Source organism: Myxocyprinus asiaticus, chromosome 1 (assembly GCF_019703515.2).
Source record: "Myxocyprinus asiaticus isolate MX2 ecotype Aquarium Trade chromosome 1, UBuf_Myxa_2, whole genome shotgun sequence".
NCBI classification, from domain to species: Eukaryota; Metazoa; Chordata; class Actinopteri; order Cypriniformes; family Catostomidae; genus Myxocyprinus; species Myxocyprinus asiaticus.
Window position 1 is genome coordinate 2,966,418 of NC_059344.1, and position 13,405 is coordinate 2,979,822.

Here is a 13,405-nt window from a genome sequence, read left to right on the forward strand (position 1 = left end):
AACAAATTGACCTTTTAATCTAATAATTATATTAATGATATATTTATCTCATAATGCAATTTTTATCTCATAATTTTGACTTTTATATCTCAAAATAATGAATTTGTATCTCATAGTTATTACTTTTTATCTCAAAAATGTGAATTTATATCTCATATTTATGACTTACCATAGCACTTTTTCATGTGTCGGAAATGGTCTTCCATAGGGGAGTTACTTCCTCCCTGCGTGTCTGGTGACCCTGCTTGTGTTTCAGTTTTTATCAGTCTGCTTGTTTGAGTTCTGATGACTCATGTACAGCAGCACCTCACTTCACATGTGACTCATTGCCACTGCACTCACAGGTGCTCTCGTTGCTCCAAACAGCAGCGCACATAAATTGATCCAGGCAAAGGACGGTGTGTTCCACCCTTCAAATGCTGCACAAACCGCAATGAGATATTACGACTGGAGTTTGCTATGTAATATCAATAAAATAAAAATCGAACCAAATAAAAGTTGAGTTATGGTGTAGATAGAAGCAAAAGGGCCATTCAAAAAGAAGGATGCTTTTAATTTCACGGTCACAAAATTTAGCATCAAAATTTCAGTAAGACGTAATGCACAATCCTGCCATTTGAACACAGTGTTGAACATCTAAACGTTCTAGGGTAATATGTAACAATTATTATTACGGAGCATGAATTACAGATTAAACTCATAAAAATAATCCTGAAAGCACTGCATCATTGCTGGGCTTCAGCATATGTTGTGTGGGTCGCTGGTGTGTTGGTACATCAGTTATATTTTGCACAAACGCAGCATGCCAATGATGAGTTTAATCTGTAATTCACTGTAACGGGGTAAGAGATGGGCAAGGAGGCAGGAACCGGCTGAACAGTCAATGTAAAGTTTAATGATATAAATTAACTTAAAACAACATAAAACATAAAGACACACAGACACACACAACACGGCCGCGTGTCTCTCTCTCTCTCTTGAACTGGCACCTCTGGCTCGTCTTTATCCCCCTCCCGACTGATTAGCCTAATTCTGGGACGGCTGTGTATCCTCACGGCCCAGCCCCGCCCTCTTCCTCATCACATTCATGCTCTGTATACTAATTGTTGTTGTTTTTTTTTTTTTTTTTTCAAAATCCCTAAACCAACACCAAAATTACTAACACTAACTCAAGCTACATTCATCAAACACAGTCAGCCTGTTCTGGAAATGTCTTTTCTAACTGACCTGACTTACGGTTTTTGCGACATCTTCTTGACTGAATTTACCACCAACAAGGAAAGGTTGCAGCTGTCCTGACATGAAATCTCTAAACCACTAAAGAGTCAAAAACCAAAGTGCAGATACGCAGTATGGCCAATTTCACTGACGTACAGTATGTCATTTCAAAACCTGTGATAAATGGTCCATTTCTAAGTATGACAAATACTAAACAATACTAATCTGGATAGCCGAGCACTGGTAGAGTAAATCTGTGTCACTTCCATGCATTATAACATATTCTATAACTGTCAGAAAAGTATCCTCAGTGAGTGGTTGCTCATGCAACATTTCTCTTCCTGTCTAAGCGGGCGGATCTTGGTCAGAATAAGTTGCTTTGTGGACCAGATTTTATGGTGATAGTCTAAATACTAACTGAGGACTGGCAGTAGATTGTAGACTTTCTGTGAGACCCCAAGCGTCTTTCCGCCCCAGATCCCAGCTGAGCTGTAGTGCAGTCTGTATGGTTATGAGATGCACGTGCTCTTAATGGTTTGATTCAGCTCAAAACTCAGAGTCCCTGCTGCTCATTTAACTGTTTCCGGCAGCAACAAGAGGCAGAAACAGAGAGAAAAAGCACATGAGGCTGTGTTTGTAGAGTCTGCCTGGAAGTGATTGCTCATTCAGAAAACCTCTATGGAGTCTGGATGCATCCAATTCATTCTGATTTGTAACTAAATTTTGGATGAAATGTGTGAATATGGTAATAATACAGTTTGATTACAAATTCAAATTATGAAGAGTCTTTCACTAGACAACCTAGATACTGTAGGCTATGACATGCAATACAGGAGCAATATGAACAGAAAATTAATTGCCTCCCTTTAAATTCTTTAATTCACAGGGTGTTGAATTTGAATTTGAATATGAGAGACAGGTAGAGAAAAAAAAAAAGAAAGGGAGACAGGTAGAGGAATTTACTGAATTGCAATTCAATTGCTAGTGTGTATGTATTCCCTGATGTGTAGAATACATTTATTCCTCATCTGATTAGGAATTCTTCTTTAAACTAAGTTCAATACTGTTAAAACAATGTAAAAATCCTGTTAATTTATTCATAGGCAAATTAATAAATAACAATAAATTATAAACCTAGATTAAATAAAATAGATAAAATAGATATGCTATATTAATATGCACATGTGCACACTGAATATGCAAGAGCAGTGTACCTGCATTATGATGTCTGTTTAAAAGGGTAAGCATCACATTCTAATCAACATCTGCTAAACATTTTGACCCTTGTGTTTTGTTTGTTTTGTGCTAACACATGTTGTGTTCCCCGTCAAAAATGACTGGCTCACTAAGACTGTTTATAAATCTTTCATATTGCATACAGTTGTGCTCAAAAGTTTGCATACTCTGGCAGAAATTGTGAAATTTTGCCATTGATTTTGAAAATATGACTGATCATGCATAGTTTTTTGGCTCCTTTTTAAATCATAATGATAACAGAAATCACCCAAATGGCTCTGATCAAAAGTTTACATACCCTTGAATGTTTGGCCTTGTTACAGACACACAAGGTGACACACAGGTTTAAATGGCAATTAAAGTTTAATTTCCCACACCTGTGGCTTTTTAAATTGCAGTTAGTGTCTGTGTATAAATAGTCAATGAGTTTGTTAGCTCTCATGTGGATGCACTGAGCAGGCTAGATACTGAGCCATGGGGAAATTAACCTTTAATTGCCATTTTAACCTGTGTGTGTCACCTTGTGTGTCTCTAACAAGGCCAAATATTCAAGGGTATGTAAACTTTTGATCAGGGCCATTTGGGTGATTTCTGTTATTATTATGATTTAAAAAGGAGCCAAACAACTATGTGATAATAAATGGCTTCATATGATCACTATCCTTAAATAAAAGACAGTTTTTTTGCATGATCAGTCATATTTTCAAAATGAATGCCAAAATTTCACAATTTCTGCCAGGGTATGCAAACTTTTGAGCACAACTGTATATTATCACAAGATATTTCATTAGATCTTTTTATTTTTTTTTTTTTTTTTTTTTTTTGATAGAAGGATTAATTGAACTGAGCTTATACTGGGCCAGTGGGGGACTCTCCCTTTGTTTTTTATACAATAATTTTGTAATAAATTAATAATCACTTTCTTGATCTGAAAAAAATAGGTGCCATTTTAAAACTTAGAATCTGGACTTTACAATGCATATAGCTGATCCCAAACTGCACTGACACACATACATATAATAAACAGGAGTGCCTTTTTGTCACGTTTTTCCTTATTACTTCCTGAAACATACATAACATAGACAATGACATATCATAACTTACAGCAGACTATCCTGATTCAAACGAGCCCAAACACAACATAATAAGATAAGTAGATCTTGAAATATTCTTCAAAGAGTGTACATGGAAAGTTGATGCACAAGAGGGCGCTCAACACACAATGTGTGTGTGTGTGTGTGTGTGTGTGTGTGTGTGTGTGTGTGTGTATGTGTGTGTGTGTGTATGTGTGTGTTATGTGTGTGCACATGTCCGAGAACTTTGTGTGTGCAAACACATCCACATATGCGCTCATCTAAAGGATTGGGAAGCTCCTGAACACTTAATATTCCTGTATTTTGTTGTCTAATCCATTCATTTCCAATGGCTGGTCATTTTTGGCTGGGAACACAAGTGTAACAAAGTGTAATAAAACCACATAAATGTAAAGTAAATTGCCAATTTTTTGTGTGTGTTTTCAGATATCATATGTGAGCAAAGTTAAGGAATTTTATTCCAATTGGATTAAGTAAAAAAAAAATAAAATAAAATAAATAAATAAATAAATAAAAGTGTAATAAAAAAAGTCATTCAGGTCAAAATGACCTGGGTTAAACATAAGGGTTAAAAAGATCAAATTTACAAACATTCTAATACATAAACTTCAGAAAGATATCTGCTGAATGACATCTGAGAGGAAACATCTGACATCTGAGAGGAAACATCTTATGCCACGTCCACACTAATATATTTTCATTTGAAAACACATATTTTTCTCTATATTTTGGCCATCCGTTCACACTGAGACTGCGTTTTTGTCAGCGAAAAAGGAGCTTTTCAAAAACGCTCTCCCAAGTAGATAAATCTGAAAACGCTGCCTTCACGTTGTAGTGTAGACAGGGAAAGCAGATATATCTGATGTCATGTGATGCAGTCATGTGATCCATTCAACCAAAACAATCAATATGGCGGCCCATGTTATAGCGGCGCTGTTGTGTCTGATATTCACTTGATACCATTGTTAAAGGTAAATGTTACTTTGTACATCCTTAACATTGCATTCCTTCAAAGGTGACTGAAGTTTACTTGGAATTACTGTCTAGTGACAGAACATGAAGACAATTGCTTTTCAGACCATACATGGAATGACGATTATTTGCATACGCAGTAACGGGATTTAAGCATTTTCATATGTTTCAGTGTGGATGAGCAGCTCATGGAAAACACTTAAAAAGCAATCAATGTAAAAAATACGTCTTCCAGATGTAAACACACACATCACATAGACCTCTGGGTGATGTACGCATGCTATCAGGGATCTTGGCAATGGTTTGGGATAGAAAGATAAACTATTACCTCAAAATGTGATTCTGGGTCAATGTGGCTTAAAATAATGGAGCAGTTCACAAATGTTTAGATTTTTCAATGGTTTTTCACATGATTACGTAATTATAATGATTATATAATATATTGAACTATAACCACACAAGTATTATAATACATTTGTGAATTCCATTTTTCCATTCCATTCCCGTTTTTTGTACTGCTGAGTGAATTTTTAAAACTGCACTTACAACACTTATAAATTTGAATTTCATTCAAGTATGTCCTCAAAGTATGCACCCTGTTTGCTACACAAATTCAAATTTCAAAAAACACTGAACTGGAATTTAAAAGGCATTCTCAATTCAATTCTGAATGGCGCTCTACCCTTGTTTTTGAAAGGAAATATATGACATAATTATCAGGGGAATTATGTAACAGTACTGATTGCAGCATCCACCTAATTTGCCAAAAAACATACTCTGAAAGATCCAAAGCATTGTGTATTGCACATCTACTGTATAATTCAAATACAAATATATTTAGCACCTCAATTATCTTCATATATCTGCAGAAAGGGTGACATGTGAGATTGGCTTGTTTTTCCCCATAAAACCTCTTGTGTCAACACCTCAACAAATGAGAGATGAAATTGTCATGATGGTCTGATCTTTGATATAGCTGTAAAAAGGCTCCATTTGTGTCTGTAAAAAACAGCCTGCGGTGTGAGACTGTAGGTCCAGCATTAATAAGAGATGTTTGCCTCAGTGCACACAAAGATTATGTAAGACTGCACTGAGTGAGCATGAAAAATTCAGACAGCGGGTCTTGAACTGCAAAACAACAACACAGCGATCTGAGACAATGACTGTTTACATGCATCCTTAAAATGCATTTAAGGCAGGACTGTAATTAAGGCTGAGCTCATGTAACAAAAGACCAAATTATCAAAACTGCTATACACATCATTAGATTAGTTGCTCTATACTTTTACTGTATGTAATTATTGTCTCATTTTTATTTCTCCTTATGAACTTTAGGAGCTTTGTTCCATATATCTTGCCATTTATCTTCTGTACATCCCGCTAATACACAACAGCACGATTGCACATGTGACATTGCTTTAACTGTAGTGATAGAACAGATCAACAATCAAGTAAATAATATTGATTTGTATTTCAGACAAAAATTGGCCAGTTCATTTGTACATTTCTTCTCTGCCAGTGAAAATAGTTCCAAAAGTAGTCAAAGCATCAAGCAAAACTTGCTGTCTGAACTGCACTCATTCTATGGTTTCCAACTAGTGGTGTTTTGTTTGTCACAAATCTGTGTTTTTGAACAAATTGTTCTCAATTACTGCCATTGTTTCAGTCGTGAGCAACTCTTGTTTTGTTTTTTTTAAAGAAGGAGTCAATGACACACTCATAACTTAAAAGACACAAATTTGTCGCCACCCACTGGAGTAAATATGCGATGTGCAGAAATGGTCACTGAACGAATCAAAATCCCTACCACTAAGGGCGTAGATTTGGCTTGATCATTGGGGGGGTAGCAGTGTGAAACATTTACATGTTTCCATTGATCAAGGTATAATGTATAAGTACTTGCTTGTTTTGATTATTGGGGGTTTACCTCCCCCCATCCCCCCTGGAATCTACACCCCTGCCTACCATTATTTGGAAATCTTTAACACAGATAGTCCTGTCATGATTAACTAATAACCGTCTGATCGTGGTTATTTGATCCATCCGTGGTTAAGATAACCGCGATTATTTGGCATTCTAATTCCAATCCCATTTTAATGCCCAAAAAGGGGAATTTTAATCGAATATACTGTATAAATGTCATGATCGGCATGTTTGTGTGTCATTCAGTTGAACACCGAGTCCGAGCATTACTGTGCCGCACCGCGGACATCAACCAGCTCCTCTCCAGAAGAGTGAAGAATGCTCTGATGTGCGCGCTGTCAGTAGAGGCTCCAAACTCCCGCGAAAATATAAACGATCAAGTATAAACTTAGATAGTAAATGCAAAGCACTTCGGTTTCACTTTTGATGATCGTGTAATGGCAAAAGTTCCTGGTTCATACACCCAGTGTTAATGACACGCAGTGACACAGAGGAGGAGACGCACGCTTATTCTGTGTCTGTGGAGTGATGAAATGATGAAAGGAAATCTCAAAGTTTGGTTCATGACAAATAAGGGCTCATGGGCTTAATTAAAGAGCATTGAAATAACATGTGAAAGTGAAGAAATTAGGGCAGAAATATTTTACTATTGCATAATAGTAATATTATATAAATATAATGAAATATATATAAAAATTATATTTTATCTTTTATAAAAATATATAATTCAGTAAAAAAAAACAAAAAAACAAATGTAAATGTAAAATTGACCAAAACTGAAGTTGACCAAAAAGAGAGACATATTTTTAGTTTAGAAATATTTTTATATTTAAAACATTATTTTTCATTTCATCCATAAGTTTTTAAAGCCTTAAAAGGAAACCATATATCCCTATTTTATCATTTGATTTATATATTTTAAGTTAAATAAAAATAACTTCTTAAGGTGTATGAAGCACACATGCAGAAATAAGCACACCTTTAAAAATCTGTGCATTTTTTGCCATTGCCTTCAGCTTCTTTTGCTACCGTTCAGCGCCATGTGTTGCTTGGTCGCCCAGGTCTACGACTGCCTTGGGGGTTCAATCAAGTGCAGTTCTGGCGATGTCTTTTAAAGGCCAACGGAGTGCATGACTAGTCTTGATTTCAATAGCCATTGCATTTTTACAGGTGAGCTAAACCAGATCTTGGTTTGAGATGCGGTTGGGCCAGAAGATATGTAGGGTATGCTGAAGGCATTTATTGACAAACACTTGCAAACGTTTGATGTTCTGCTGTGTGATAACCCACGTTTCACAGCCTTACAGGAGCACGCTCTCTACGCAAGAACCAAAAATGCAAAGCTTCAGGTTGTTGGATATGGTAGATGACCTCCACAGCTTGCTCAGCGTGAAATAGGCTTGGCGAGCTCTGTTGATGTGATTGCCAATGTCAACATCAGTTCCACCGTTTTTGGTCACTTTGCAGCTGAGATAAAAGAATTCCTCAACGTCTTCGATGACTACCCCATCTAGAAGCAACGGCTGGGTGTCAGTTGTGGCTATTCGCAACAGTTTGGTCTTCCAGATGTTAAACTTCAGTCCAACTTTGTAACTGTGTAACTTCTATGACAATTTATATAACAATTAATCGTGAAAACACTTAAAGAGACAATTAATCGTCACACCCTTAAAACTGACAATTAATCGCCATAATCGCAATTATTTGTTTGACAAATTTCATAATCGTGACAGCCCTAAACACAGGGAAGTGAAATGTTACAAATAGTGAAGTGTCCTAGTGCTGTTGGACTGTATATCAGCACTCTTGAAACACCGATCGCCCAGTCAGACTCAAGTGTTGGAACTAAATGTTGCATAATTCCAGGACTTAAAACCAGCATATTCAATATTCACAAATGTTGGGTGGAACTTGATTGTATCCATTGGGAAGTGATTGGATGCTTCTTTGCTTTATGTTCATCTCCAGTTATGAAGAGCACAACCAAAAGGTTAAAATGGAAAACTAATCACTCCTAAGGCAGTTCTAAAATATGGAATTAAATTTATTTAGCTGGGAATGTGTGTTTGACTGCACTCTTTAATAGCACATTGCATTCAAACTGCTGAAAGCTTGTAAGGAAATAATGCCAAAAAGGTACAAGTCCACATCTTTTTATTTTAGGTGAATATGCATCATCGCAGTGAGTTACCGGTAACCTTTAATACTTATGCTGAGTCATGGCTGAATTGACAATGAATGTAAGATGCATTAAGATGTCTAAAATGGCGAGTCCATCCCACACATGTAATCAGTGTAATGACTCAGATTTAGACTTTTTGTTTTGTCTGAACCCTCATACACCATCTCTCTGTGCTAATTCACTGATCCAGACCACCCATCTTTTGAATATTTCAGAAGGCACTTTGCTTTGCTAAACTTAAAAGTAATTTTCTTACATGAATAAGAGATATGACTATATCCCTCCATTACGCAGAGAGCAGATTAGTCATTAATAAAATTAGACTGGGGAAGATTGGGTTCTGTTGAACACTACAGTTCTCATTCAAAACCTCACATAAATCCAGTGCCTTACTGAACACAGTACAGTCTTAGACCACCGTTAACAGATGTTTGTGACGGGATCACTCAAACTAGTATCGTAATGATTATAATCACAAGGAAAGCTTTGTATTTTACAGTAAGGTTTATCGTGATAGGCTAGTTCTACTGTTAATGCATCTATTATGATAATTCAATGCCCATCAGATCCACTAGAGGGTGTACTTTTAACATGAACACAAACGCAGTTGTGCTAAAATTATTAGCATGAAGAACGATAATTAAAAGAAAGAAAAAATCTTTGGAAGTGAGGATAAGAGGGAAGAGACGAAACTTTCAAGGACAGAGTGAACCACAGAAGTGAGGGCAGCGTGGCTGAATGTCAGAAGGAAGTGAGTACATTGGTCATACTAGGCTAAAATTACTTACTAGCAGTCAGTCCCAAAGATAGCAGCAGCTATTCTGGCAGTGAATTTAGCTGGTTCGGACATTGCTGACACACAGCAGTTCTTATAACATAGGGGGGTTGTAATTGTCATGGAGGAAAGATATTGATATCTAAAGTTATAAAAAAGAAATCTCACTGCATTTTAGAATATTATCATTTAAATGCATCATCATGCACAAACATTTTCCAGTTTTACATAGAAACTATTTCTGAATGAATTAGTTATTTACAAGAATAGCTCACCCAAAACTGAAAATGATGCCATCATTTATTCATCCTCATGTCATTCCAAACTCATATCTTTCTTTCATCAGCAGAGCACAAAAGAAAATATGTCTCTAAGAATGTCACGATCACTGATTTCACACTATAGAAATTGATTGACTCACTTTAAAGCTTAAAAAAGCACCCAGTAAAAGTAGTCCATGCAACTTGTGCGTCATTTTCCAAGATTTCTGAAGACATATGATCACTTTGTATGATCAGCAGTCTGAAATGTAAGTTATTATTCACTCTTAAATCAAACCAAATCATTGAATAAATCATATAGATAAATATGTTGACACGTCAATAACATCAATCCTAGCTGGTTCTTGGGTGTGTTGTGACCAAATGTCATGGCATAAAAACCAATGAGGTGTGTCCCAGCAAACAGAATGTTCGCCTAACGTTAGTGAATGGTTCCCATTGGGTTATTTTTATTTATTTTCTTTTTTCTTTTTTAGAAACCAGCTCCTAATGTTCTAGGAACTTTCTTTTTTTTTTTAGGTTTTATTTATTTATAACAATAAATGTCTTATATATCAATCATGATTGCACAAGGAGACTGCAGATGTCAAGAGTAACATTTTGGTCTGTTTTCACCAGAAAACCAATCGTATTGCTTCAGAAGACATGGGGTAAACCACTCAAGTTTTATGGATTACCTTTATTCTGCCTTTATGACCTTTTTAGTGCTTGAAAGTTTGTGTCCTGCAGAAGAAAGAAAGTCATTTGAGTTTGAGACAGCATGAGCGCGAGCAAATGATGAGAGAATTATAATTTTGGGGTGAACTATTCCTTTAACTACATTTATCAGTAAAATTATCAGTACAATTATTATAGAAACCATAGCGTGGATAGCAGAATAGTGTGGGCCTCCACATGCACTACGTCTCCGCGGTAACGCGTTCAACAAGCCACGTTATAAGATTCGCAGATTGACGGTCTCAGACGCGGAGGCAACTGAGATTCGTCCACCGCCACCCAGATTGAGGCGAGTCACTACACCACCACAAGGACTTAGAGTGCATTGGGAATTGAGCATGCCAAATTAGGGAGAAAAGCTGTAACCATAACTGAGATACTCACTGTTTTTGTGCCATTTAAGTAGGCTACTGCTACATATGGAAAATGCTAATTTGCATAGTTCTATATTTAAAAAGCCATTACCCTTTCGATTAGCTTCTATCTAGTTATACTTATTGTTAGTAGCTTGTATTGTAGCTACTACTACAGTAGCTAACTCATTTTTCAGAATGGAAGCGTTACTGAAGTTTTAACTACTTTAAATTTAGAGTTGCTTGTAGCTTGGCTATCTACAGTGTGAATGTAGATTCCATCACACTGGACACACATGTTCCTACAGCCACAACACTGGAAAGAGCTTTATTTACCATGACATCTGTGGGCTATCCATTTTAAAGTTACATAATAGTGAGACAGCTGCTTGCGGTCAAAACATACTGAGAATCGATTTGAGACTCTCTAGGAACTTTAGTGTTGGAATTGATTTAGAACAGGACGGAAAGTCTCTTGCTTTTGTTTCAAAACCCTAGTGTGCATGACTGGTTTAAATTTGTTTGCGCAGTCAGATTTGGAAAGCACTTGCCCTGCTATGTGTATTACCCTGCTGTCTCATAGCGTGCCAGCTTATAAGAAAAATCCAGAAATCACGACACTAATGCCATTTCAGTTATTGCCTTATTAGCAGGGAGTTTCTATGGGGGTCTCTGATGACATTCTGGTAACCATGACAGAGCTGTGATAGCTTAAGGGTTTGACTGTGCAGTATTTTCAGATGTCACAGGCTGATGAAGAGGCAAATCAGGCAGAATAGACAATGATGCTTTCTGTCTCGCTGTTGAAGCCATGCCGAAGACAGGAGACACATTTAGCTGGCAGAAAAGGAACATGGGAGACTGTACATGAGTGCTCTTACACTGTTTCTTAAGGCTTTAACTATAGTGATGGGAAGTCTGATTCTTTTCTGTGAAGCGACTCGTCAATTGTGAAAATTAGCCGTAATCTGGGACCTTGATAGAACATATTGCACACAGACTTCCATCCCTCAAAGCCTTGTTTTCTTTCTTTTTCAGTTTAGAGACATACAAACTCTCATGAATCCTTTGACAGCTGGTCAGAAAACAAGTTCCCTGAACCTTTACAAGTATACCACTGTAGGTTATCAACTTCTATATTCAGACACAATCCCATAGTGGGACTTTCATTCATCAATGAATGAATAAGAAACTTTTTCAGAGAAAGACCTTTTTAATTAATGACCAAAGTGTAGGCATGAAAATCCTACTTGGCACAAGCTGATAGGTTCCTTGATCTTGTTATCTGTTAGCCAATCGGCTCGCTCACATGTGATCTGTTAAACCAATGGGCTCACATGGTGCAAGCTGATAGGTTCTTTGACTTGTAACCTGTTAGCCAATCAACTTGCATCACTCTTTAACATTGAAATTGCTCAGTTTTGCAGATAAGCCATTTTTACCCCTTTAAAACCCTCCACCTCTACGTCTAGATCTGGATGTTTTTAGCAGTAGCAAGTCTTCATACTTGATCTAGTCTGCCAAGACCAATATCCCTATCAATATGTCATACCCAAATTAACATGTTAAATCATTCCGAGAGTTGTCATGACTGAAATTTTATTTATGCATAAAATAACATCCAAATAAATTGTACTAATAAAAGTATAATTTCCCCTCTTTGTAAGGCCAAATTCATTTATCATCAAAGCCCAACAAGTATGACATATAAGTGAAACACAGTTTCACAGGATTCATGAACATTTGTACAGTTCTAACGCTGTTAAAATGTAAAAGGTAGATATAGTTTTTGTGTCTATGCAAATGTACAAATTTGAATGTTTGACAGAACAACACTGCATACAAATACCCATAAATAATAAAAAGATCAAAGGTAGAGTCTACCTACATAGTCAATATGTATATGTTTTACCACATATGAAGAGACATTTGTGCAAATTTTTTTGCAACACCATTTAGTATGCATTGGCCATTTCTTCATGTAATTTGCTCTCAGAAGGATCCATAGCTAGTTTTATTAAGCCCATCTTTATTTAAAAACTTGCACAACCATCAATGACAAGTATACAAGTAGTTTAACAAATCTCTAATTAGGAGCTCTATATACTAACTTCCAGGTGTGTTTGCTGAGGAGTTCTGGTTGTATTGCTAAGATTGTTGAGCTATACCCTATGACTCCCCCATGCCACCCCTGGACACCTTTTATTTTGCTGAGTGTCCTACAGCCCCACGAATAACTAACAGCAGCTCAGCTGTTCTGTAAGAAGACACTGCAATGCTCTGAAACATCAACACCTACAATGGCAGGGACGAGGAAGCTTGCTAGCTGACCTCCCGTTAACATTTTCACTTCTATTCCAAACTGTAGGAAAGAATACTTGTTAACATATGGCTACATGTCTAAACTGCTGTTTTTAAGAGATGTAGTTGGGTATTAGTCTGTCGGCTAACCCTAGCCTAACTCTAACCTTTTGACTAAACTTTTGTTGTTTTCACACTTGGCTTGACTGCTTGGTCCGAATTCAAGATTTATTTTACCCACTACCATGCTCCAGCTGGTGTCTTTTCAGATTGTACTTTTTAAACTGATCTGCGGTACAAATCATCAACATGTGTACCCCCTTGGGTACCAGCGGAAGCTGTTTACTAGTGTA

At 36.7% G+C, this 13,405-nt stretch overlaps 1 protein-coding gene across 2 annotated transcripts in view; it reads right to left on the reverse strand.

The window, feature by feature from the left end:
* LOC127441949 (calsequestrin-1-like) overlaps positions 1-13,405 on the reverse strand; it is a 35,314-nt gene that overhangs the window by 20,991 nt on the left and 918 nt on the right. The gene's annotated exons all lie outside the window — the stretch shown is intronic.